Source organism: Apis cerana, unplaced genomic scaffold (genome assembly GCF_029169275.1).
Source record: "Apis cerana isolate GH-2021 unplaced genomic scaffold, AcerK_1.0 Chr0_AcerK, whole genome shotgun sequence".
Lineage (NCBI taxonomy): Eukaryota > Metazoa > Arthropoda > Insecta > Hymenoptera > Apidae > Apis > Apis cerana.
In genome coordinates, this window is record NW_026893558.1 from 414,582 (window position 1) to 424,425 (window position 9,844).

Consider the following 9,844-nt stretch of genomic DNA (forward strand, 5'->3'; position numbering starts at 1 on the left):
AAGTGTACAAATCGCCTGTTTATTTCATTAAAGTAAAAATAAATCGTAACGTAGTAAAAATACTAGAAAGTGTTTTTAGATTTAAAATTTTAGTTTAAAAAAAATATTTCTTTTGCATTGAAAAATTAAAAAAATTTTTAAATTTTATAAATTAATTTATTAAATTTTCTTTTGAAGTTTAAAATTATAATTTTTAAAAGTTTAAAAATTAAAGTTAAAAAAAATTAAATTAAAATTAAATTAATTATTTTGAATTCATTTTTATTTTTATAATTAAATAATGTAAATGAAAATTATTAAATATTAAGAAAATATTAAATATAAAGAATAAAATTTTATTTTGTACTTTGAGTATCAGAATTGATTAAAATTTATTTAATTTGAAATATTTCGAAAATAAGAGAGCTAAAATTTATAAAATTTTTTTTGTAATATTAAAATTATAAATATAAATTTAGAAATTAAATGTCATTCAAACTTATTAATATCTAGTTTTTTTAGAAATAAATTTAATTTAGATATAAAAGTTTTAATTTTAAAATTAAATATTAATTTATTTTATTAATTTTTATATTAAATATTTATAAGATAAACCATAAATTTTAAATAAAAATTTAATTTATTTAATTTTAATATTATGGAAATAATATATTTTTTTAAAATTGTTTTTTAATTTAAAAATTTAATAATTTAATTTGTTTTAATAAAGATTTAAGTTAAAAATTTTATTTATTATATAAAAATATATATTAAAATTATAAAAATATAGAAATAATGATTAATAATAGAAGTAAATTTTAAATTGAAATTATTTAAATTATACAATTTAAAGGAATTCGGTAAATATATTATTCACCTGTTTATCAAAAAAACATGTCCTGATGAATTTAATTTTAGGTCGATCTGTTTCATGAAGTAAAATTTAAATAGCTGAAGTATATTGACTGGTATATACAAAGATAGCATAATAAATTGTCTTTTAATTGAAGAATTAATGAAGAACGAATGAACGAATTAATGAAATAATAACTGTCTCTAAATTATAAAATGAATTTAAATTTTTAGTAAAAATTTCAAAATTTAATTATAGGATGATAAAATCCTATAGAATTTTATTTAATTTAATTATTTATTTAAATTATTTTTAAATAAATAATTAATAATAATTTGATTGGGAGGATTGATAAATTTAATAAACATTATTTAAAAATTAAATTTGATTAAAAATATCTTTGATTTATATTTTATAATTAAAAAAATAAATTACTTTAGGTATATCAACGTAATATCTTTTGATAGATCATATTGATAAAGATGATTTTGAATTAAGATAAAAATTAAACGTAAGAATTTAAGTTTTTAAGTCTGTTCGATTTTTAAAATTTTACATGATTTGAGTTCAAATCGATATAAATCAAATTGATTTCTATCTATATTATATTCTATCCCTCTATATATTCTATCTACAATAAAAAGTAAATTAATTGTACAAAAGAACTTTAATTTGTAAATTATTTATAAATAAATAATTAATAAATTTATTATTTTAGCATATAAAGTGCATTGAATTTAAAATTTAATTATATTAATTTATTTAAATTAATAAATAATAATTTGAATTTTGAATTTTAATTAATTTATTAATTTTAATAGTTATAATAATATTTTAATTAGTGTAACATTTTTAACTCTGTTAGAACGAAAAATTTTAGAATATATTCAAGATCTAAAAGGACCAAATAAAGTTTTTTTATTTGGTTTATTTCAGCCTTTTAGAGATTGCATTAAAATTACTATCAAAAGAATGATTTTTTTTAATTATTCTAATTTATATATTTATAGGCCAATAATAATTTTTTTTTTTATCATTAGTTATATGAGTTTTATATTCTTGAGTTAATATTATTTATATAATGGAATTTAGTATTTCATTTATATTATTAATTTTAGGATTAAATGTATATCCAGTATTATTTGTTGGATAAATTTCAAATTGTAATTGTGTTAATTTTAGGTTTAATACGTTTAGTTTCAACAATAATTTTTTTGAAATTAATTTATTTTTTAGATTAGTTTTTAGATTAATAATATTAATTGAACGATTTTCTTTTAGTGAATTTATTAATTATCAAAATAAAATTAAATTTGCAATTTTATTATATCCATTACATTTAATAATATTTACTAGAATATTAATTGAATTAAATCTTTTGATTTGATTAAAGGTGAGTCTGAATTAGTTTCTAGTTTTAATATTGAATATCATAGAAGAATATTTTTATTAATTTTTTTTATCTGAATATATAAATATTATATTTTATATTATATTTTTATATTATAAGAGTAATTTTAAGATTAACATTTTATGGATTCAATTATTGATCAATTAAATTTGTTATTATTTATTTATTTCATATTTGTTTAATTATTTGAATTCGTGGAATTTTACTAAATTTATTATTATTTATTTATTTCATATTTGTTTAATTATTTAAGTTCGTCGAATTCGTTATGATAAGTTAATATATATGTGTTGGACTGATATATTAATATTAGTAATAATTTATTTATTATATTTATATTATATAAAAGAAATTATTCAATAATAAATATAAATATATAATTTTAGAAAATAAAATAAGTATTAAAAGTTAATAGAAAATTTTATTTCTATATTATATTTTCAAAATATATACTTATTCAAGTTCATTAACTTATTTTTATAAATTAATTAAATTTAGATAATTTTATTTGAAGATTTTCAAATTAAATTTTCTCATAATTTTCTTAAATAAAATGATATAAAAAAATATAAAAAGTATGTGATAGTAAATAATATATTAATATTTGTAAAAGGATATTCAATTAATTGTTTATTTAATCATGAAAAATAAAATTATTAATAAATATTTAATAATAAATTTTATTAAATAGATTTAATTTATTATTTATTAAATTGATATTATATAAAATAGTGATATATAAAATTTAAATTGATATTACTAATCCAATTACTCTATCAAGTTTATTAGGAATTGCATGTAAAATTGAATGTGCAAATAAAAAGTATTATTCAGGTTTAATATGTTGGAATATTTATTGGATTTGCAATTTTAAAATTATCTCCTAAATGGTATGAAAATTAAAGATTAATAAATATAAAGATAAATAAAATAATATAGAATCTTAATAGATCTTTAATTGAAAAATATGGATGAAATGAAATTTTATAATTGTTGTAATTTAAATCTAATGGATTTGATGAATCAGTTAAATGAAGTGCAAATAAATATAAAATAAATATAAATAAAATTACTAATGGTAAAACAAAATGTAAAATATAATAAAATAAATAAAATAAAATGAAAAAAATCGATTTAAAGTGGTATTAATAATTGAAAATCCACCTCAAATTCATAATAATTTATCGCTAATATATGGAATTGCTAGATAAGTAAACTTGTAATAACTAGTAATTTGTAATAAATAGTAGTTCCTCAATATGATATTTGTCCACAAAGTAAAACATAACCAATAAATGCTATTGATATTAAAAGAATTAAAATTTCAATTCCTCATATTTTAGGTAATTTATATGAATAATAAATTATATTATGATTAATATGAATGTATATAACTATAAAATAAAACTATAAAATAAAAAAATAAAAATATAACTATAGAATAAAATGAAGAACTATTTATATGAAATAATCAAAATAATTAACCTGAATTTATATTTTTTATAATATTTGTAATTGATCAAAATGCAATATCAGTATTAAGACAATAATATATTGATAATATAAATCTAGAAATAATTTTAATTATTAAAAAAATTTCTAAAATTGATTCAAAATTACATATATAATTAATATTTATTAGTGTTGGTAAATAGATTGTTGATATAATTATTTTTAAAAATTTATTAGAATTAAATAAATTTAAAAAAATTTTTATTTTGGATTTAATTTAAATATTGAATTATTTTTTCTTTCGAAGAGTTTTTTTCCAATATATGTAATTTTTGTTATTAATAATAAGGCGAAAATTAATATAAAAATTATAATAATAAATAATGTAATATTTATTTCTGTATATAAATAAGTTAAATCAATATTTTTAATTAGATTAAAATATATTTCATTATTTATTATTACTTTTTTTATATAATTTAAACGATAATATTATTAAAAATAAAATTTGTAAAATTAATTTAATTTTAAATTTTAAAAGTTCATTTATTAAAGAAATAAAATATGAAAATATTACTAATATTCCTCTTAAAAAACAATTAATGTTATTATAATTAATAATGAACTTATTAGCCAAGTTAAAAATAATATAATAGAAATATAAATTGAATATACAATTAAATAAATTAATAAAATTGATGGATTATTATAAATATAATATATTTATCGAGATTGTTAAAATTATAGTTGATGATAAAATTTTAGATAAAATTAAAATTGTTGTTATAATACTTTTTTATAAATTATAATTTTAATTACATATATATATAATAAATATTTATTCCTCAAAAATAGTTTAATTAAAAATGGTAATTTTTGGTAATTATCGATTTTTAATAATTTAAATTTTTGAAATTTTAAATAAATTTAGCTAAAATATTATTTTATATATTTCTAATTTATAAAATTAATATTTAAAATTAAACTATTTAGCTAAATAATAATTAAAATTTATTAAATTAATATTTTTAATAATTTTATTATTTTTTATATTTACATTATACTATAATCTAAATTTTCTAAGATTTTTAATTTTTACAGAATTTTTGGTTATTATAGTTTTATTTTATGTTTTATTGATAATGAAATTAATACATGATTATTTTTAATTTTTTTAATATTTTCTGTTTATGAATTAGTTTTGGGTATATCATTATTAGCAAAAATAAATTATGAATTATGTCATCGAAAATTAAGAATATTAAATTTAATTTATTAACTTGGAATTATTATAATTTTATTAATATTTGTATATTTATTTATATTATTTATTAAAAAATAATTTAAATTTAATTATAATATTATTAATAAATTTACTTAATTTTAATTGAATTGAATGAATTTTTATTTTTTGTAATTTTAGTTTCAATAATATTTCTTACTTTTTAATAATATTAACTTTATGAGTTTTTTGATTAATTTTTTTATAATTAAATAATAATAGAATAAATTGTTTGTTTATAAATTTATTATTAATAATTTCATTATTATTAGTTTTTATATCAATAAACTTATTGGTATTTTATTTATTTTATGAATTAGATTTATTTTATTGATTTTTTATTTAATTCCCAAATGAAGATGTGAAAATCCTTAATTATCAAATTTAATTAATATTTTATACAATAATTTTTTCATTAATTATGTTATATATTATTTATTATATTTATTGTAGATTAAATTAATTGTAGATTAAATTTAATAGTAATTGAAAAATTAAATTTAAATTTAAATTTAATATTATTTATGTATTTATTAATATCATTTTTAGTTAAAATTCCAATTTATTTACTTCATGGTTGATTATTAAAGACTCATGTTGAAGCATGATGGCAGCATTATTATGAATCAATAATTTTCAATTCTTCAATTATATTGAAATTAGGAGGATATGGAATATTATGATTAATAAAAATTTTTAAGAATCAATTTATTTTTATACAAAAAATTTTAATTGTAATTAATTCATTTGGAATTTTAATTTTAAGATTAATATGTTTATCTCAGTATGATATAAAATCTATTATTGCAATTTCATCAATTGTATATATAGGATTAATAATTATAAGAATATTAACTTCTTTAAAATAAGAATAAATGGTGGTTATTTAATAATAATTTCTCGTGGTCTTAAATTTTCAGGATTATTTTTTTAGTAAATATAATTTATAATTATATTTACTAGACGTTTAATATTTGTTAATAAAGATATAATTAACTTTATATCTACAATATATTTATTTTGATTTGAAATATGTTCATCTATATTTATCTATATATTTTGTTTTATATGAAATATTGCGAGTATAATAATATGAAACCATTTTTTTATTATGGAACATCATTTCAAAGCAGTGAAATTAATTTTTCAAATTTCAACATTATTTTTCTTTATATATAATTTCATTACGTAATGTTTCAAGATAAAATAAAATTTTAAATTACAAGATATTTAATTCTAAATCTATCATCGGAGATAAAAAGAAGTATATTTTCACCAAAAATTGTATCCAAAATATGAAAAAATGAAAGTTGATTTCACATACTCAAAAAAATTTTTGTCCAAAAATAAATTATTCTATACATAACACTTTAATATATTGCTATATATGAGTTTTCATCGAAATCAAATCTTTCATAATAATTCAATTTTTTACAAGATACTATAAAAAAATTTGCATGCCTATATATTAAATTACAAATAAAACCTCGAATAATCAAACTAACGGTAGTAATATCAGTAGTCTAAGAGCGTAATATAATTTTTTAGATAATTCAATAATTTATATTATTCATGAAATATGATAGTTTTACTGTATATTACCTGTTTATATATATACGTATACATATATATATGCATGCTTGTATATATATATATCAGTTTTTCCAGCTTTTTCATCTTTTTTCCTTCTTATCTATCAAATTATTTTCCAAATTACTATTATCGCATTTCCTTCTTTTTCTTTCTTTTTCAATGCTTCTGAATACGTAAGAATACCGTTAACGAAGATATTAAATTTATACTTATTTTTACTCATAAATTTATCTTCAATTTTTTTATGACTCATTCGTTCAATTACGTATCGCTTATTATATCATTTTCAAACTTCTAATTTCATCATGCCAATCTTTATCATTGCCTACCATAGAATATATGTTAAATATATAAAAATATATTAGATAGATATCATATTATCCTCTAATAAGAAACGATAACATCTAACTTCAAAATTTTCATTTTACTGTGTAGTAAAATTGTAGATTCCAAATTGTGTTGAGTCGTTGAATCCAAATATAATCTATTTCTATCTAAACTTGCAACTGTTAAAGTATCATTTCGAAAACTTGTGTATCTGCATCATCCGTAGTTAGATTATCGAAATCTAAAATTTTATTTAAGTAAAATGAATATTTCATAAAAATATTTCATCTTCTCCAATCTTCTTATTCCAATGCTTATACTATTTTATCTTGTTCATCTTGTTACGTGATACATTAATGTTCTTTTGATACGTTTAAATAATTTTCATCTAAATTAATATTCACAACTAAATTCTTCTGACAATCTTGTATCTTATTTTGAAAATGCACAAATGAAATGTTAAAAGCATGATAATGTACCATAGCGTACGAATCGCTTGTTGTAGAGTAACCAGCTAAAATTGAGCATAAAGATCAACGTTTCCCGCTTGTAAAGAACGAAGAGAACTATATTTGTCTCCTTTATCTTCAGAGATATAATCGTTTTAATAATACACTATTCATAAAATTTTAAAATTTTTCCTTCTTTATATGATCGTAATGTATGAACTGTTTGTAGAGGAGTAGACAGTCAAAATTGGGTAAAGGATTCTCACGATAAGGAATGTCGAACGTTATGATCGTATAAAGATGAAGAAATTTTTGAATTTCTTTAGAATTCGGTAATCTCTTTCGTTATATATGTATTGTATCGTTTTTATATTTATTACATATTTATTCAATATATGTATGGTTCTTTCGTATATTTGTGCATTGCTATTATTATGCGTATGTACTATATTTATATTGCGTTATGTTATATTTATTATGTTATTAGATATATATATATATCTTTGAAATATATCGGAATATATGTATTTAAACTTGAATACTTAACGATGATTTAATGAAAGTGTTCTTCTTCTTATTTGTATGTATATACATCTTTTCTGTATGCTTTGTGTATAAATATGTATATATACGTATGTGATTATTGTTCGAATGTATATCGCTATTATTAAATATCCGCTATATTTATGTTACAATATATTTATTATATATATTTCATATTTTCGGAGTATGAAGGAAGATACATTTCTTTTTAGTTTAGGTATATATCGTTTCTGTGTGTGTTTGTACATATATATATGATTTTTACATGTGTGTGTAAATCGTTATTATTATATACCTACTATATTTATATCGTGTTATACTATGTTATGTTCCTATTATATTTGTACATATATATCGTTTTAATTGCGTGTGTTTATATATATACCATTTTATCTGTCCATATATGTGTGTTTCTTAACACCACCACTCTTGTACATAAGAACTTTTAAAACTTTTTTCAAGATATCGTTTTTATATGTCTATTATATATATATTATTCGAATAATGTATGTGTATGTATATCTTAAACGAACGTATGTGTGTATATATTATTTTTGTGCGTTTGTATAGCGCTGTATCGTTTACTTACTATATTTATATTACGTTGTATATGCGATATATTTTCGGAGATACAACGGTTTTAATTATGAAATTTTTTCTTTTTATCTAAATATAATACGTAAATCCAGAGATGTAAAGTAACGAATGAAAATACGTTTTCTTTTTATCTTATATATGTAGTTTCTGTATATAATCTGTATATATATTATTTCTTGTGTGTATGAATTTATATATGTACTTATACGATTTATGTATGGATAGCTATATAGCTATAATGTAGCTCTAATATAATAAAATAGCTATAGTACATATATATGATTTATGTATTATATTATTATTATATCCAGAGATAAAGTGGTTTTAACATTACCTAATTCTAAAAATTTCAAAATTTCCTATTCGTTATACGATCATAATGTAGAATAACCAGCCAAAATTGAATGTAATGAGTTCTCTCGACAATGGGTTTCATGCTCGTATGAAGAAATTTTGGAATCCTTAGAATTCGGTAATCTTAAAATAGGTGAATTACTGAAGATAATAGACATATATATATTTCGTTATAATTGCAACCAGAAAACATTGTCATTTACACTAAATTTTCCCTAGTTATTCTATGACAATCGCTTCAAATCTATTATCGAATAAAGTTGGAATTAAACTATTTAGCTAAATAATAATTAAAATTTATTAAATTAATATTTTTAATAATTTTATTATTTTTATATTTACATTATACTATAATCTAAATTTTCTAAGATTTTTAATTTTAACAGAATTTTTCGTTATTATAGTTTTATTTTATATTATTGATAATGAATATAATACATGATTATTTTTAATTTTTTTAATATTTTCTGTTTGTGAATTAGTTTTGGGTATATCATTATTAGCAAGAATAAATTATGAATTATGTCATCGAAAATTAAGAATATTAGATTTAATCTATTAACTTAGGATTATTATAATTTTATTAATATTTGTATATTTATTTATATTATTTATTAAAAAAATAATTTATATTTAATTATAATATTATTAATAAATTTACTTAATAAATTTACTTACTTTTAATTGAATTGAATGAATTTTTATTTTTTGTAATTTTAGTTTCAATAATATTTCTTATTATTTAATAATATTAATGAGTTTTTTGATTAATTTCTTTATAATTAAATAATAATAGAATAATAGAATAAACTGTTTGTTTATAAATTTATTATTAATAATTTCATAAATTTACTTAATAAATTTACTTACTTTTAATTGAATTGAATGAATTTTTATTTTTTGTAATTTTAGTTTCAATAATATTTCTTATTATTTAATAATATTAATGAGTTTTTTGATTAATTTTTTTATAATTAAATAATAATAGAATAAATTGTTTGTTT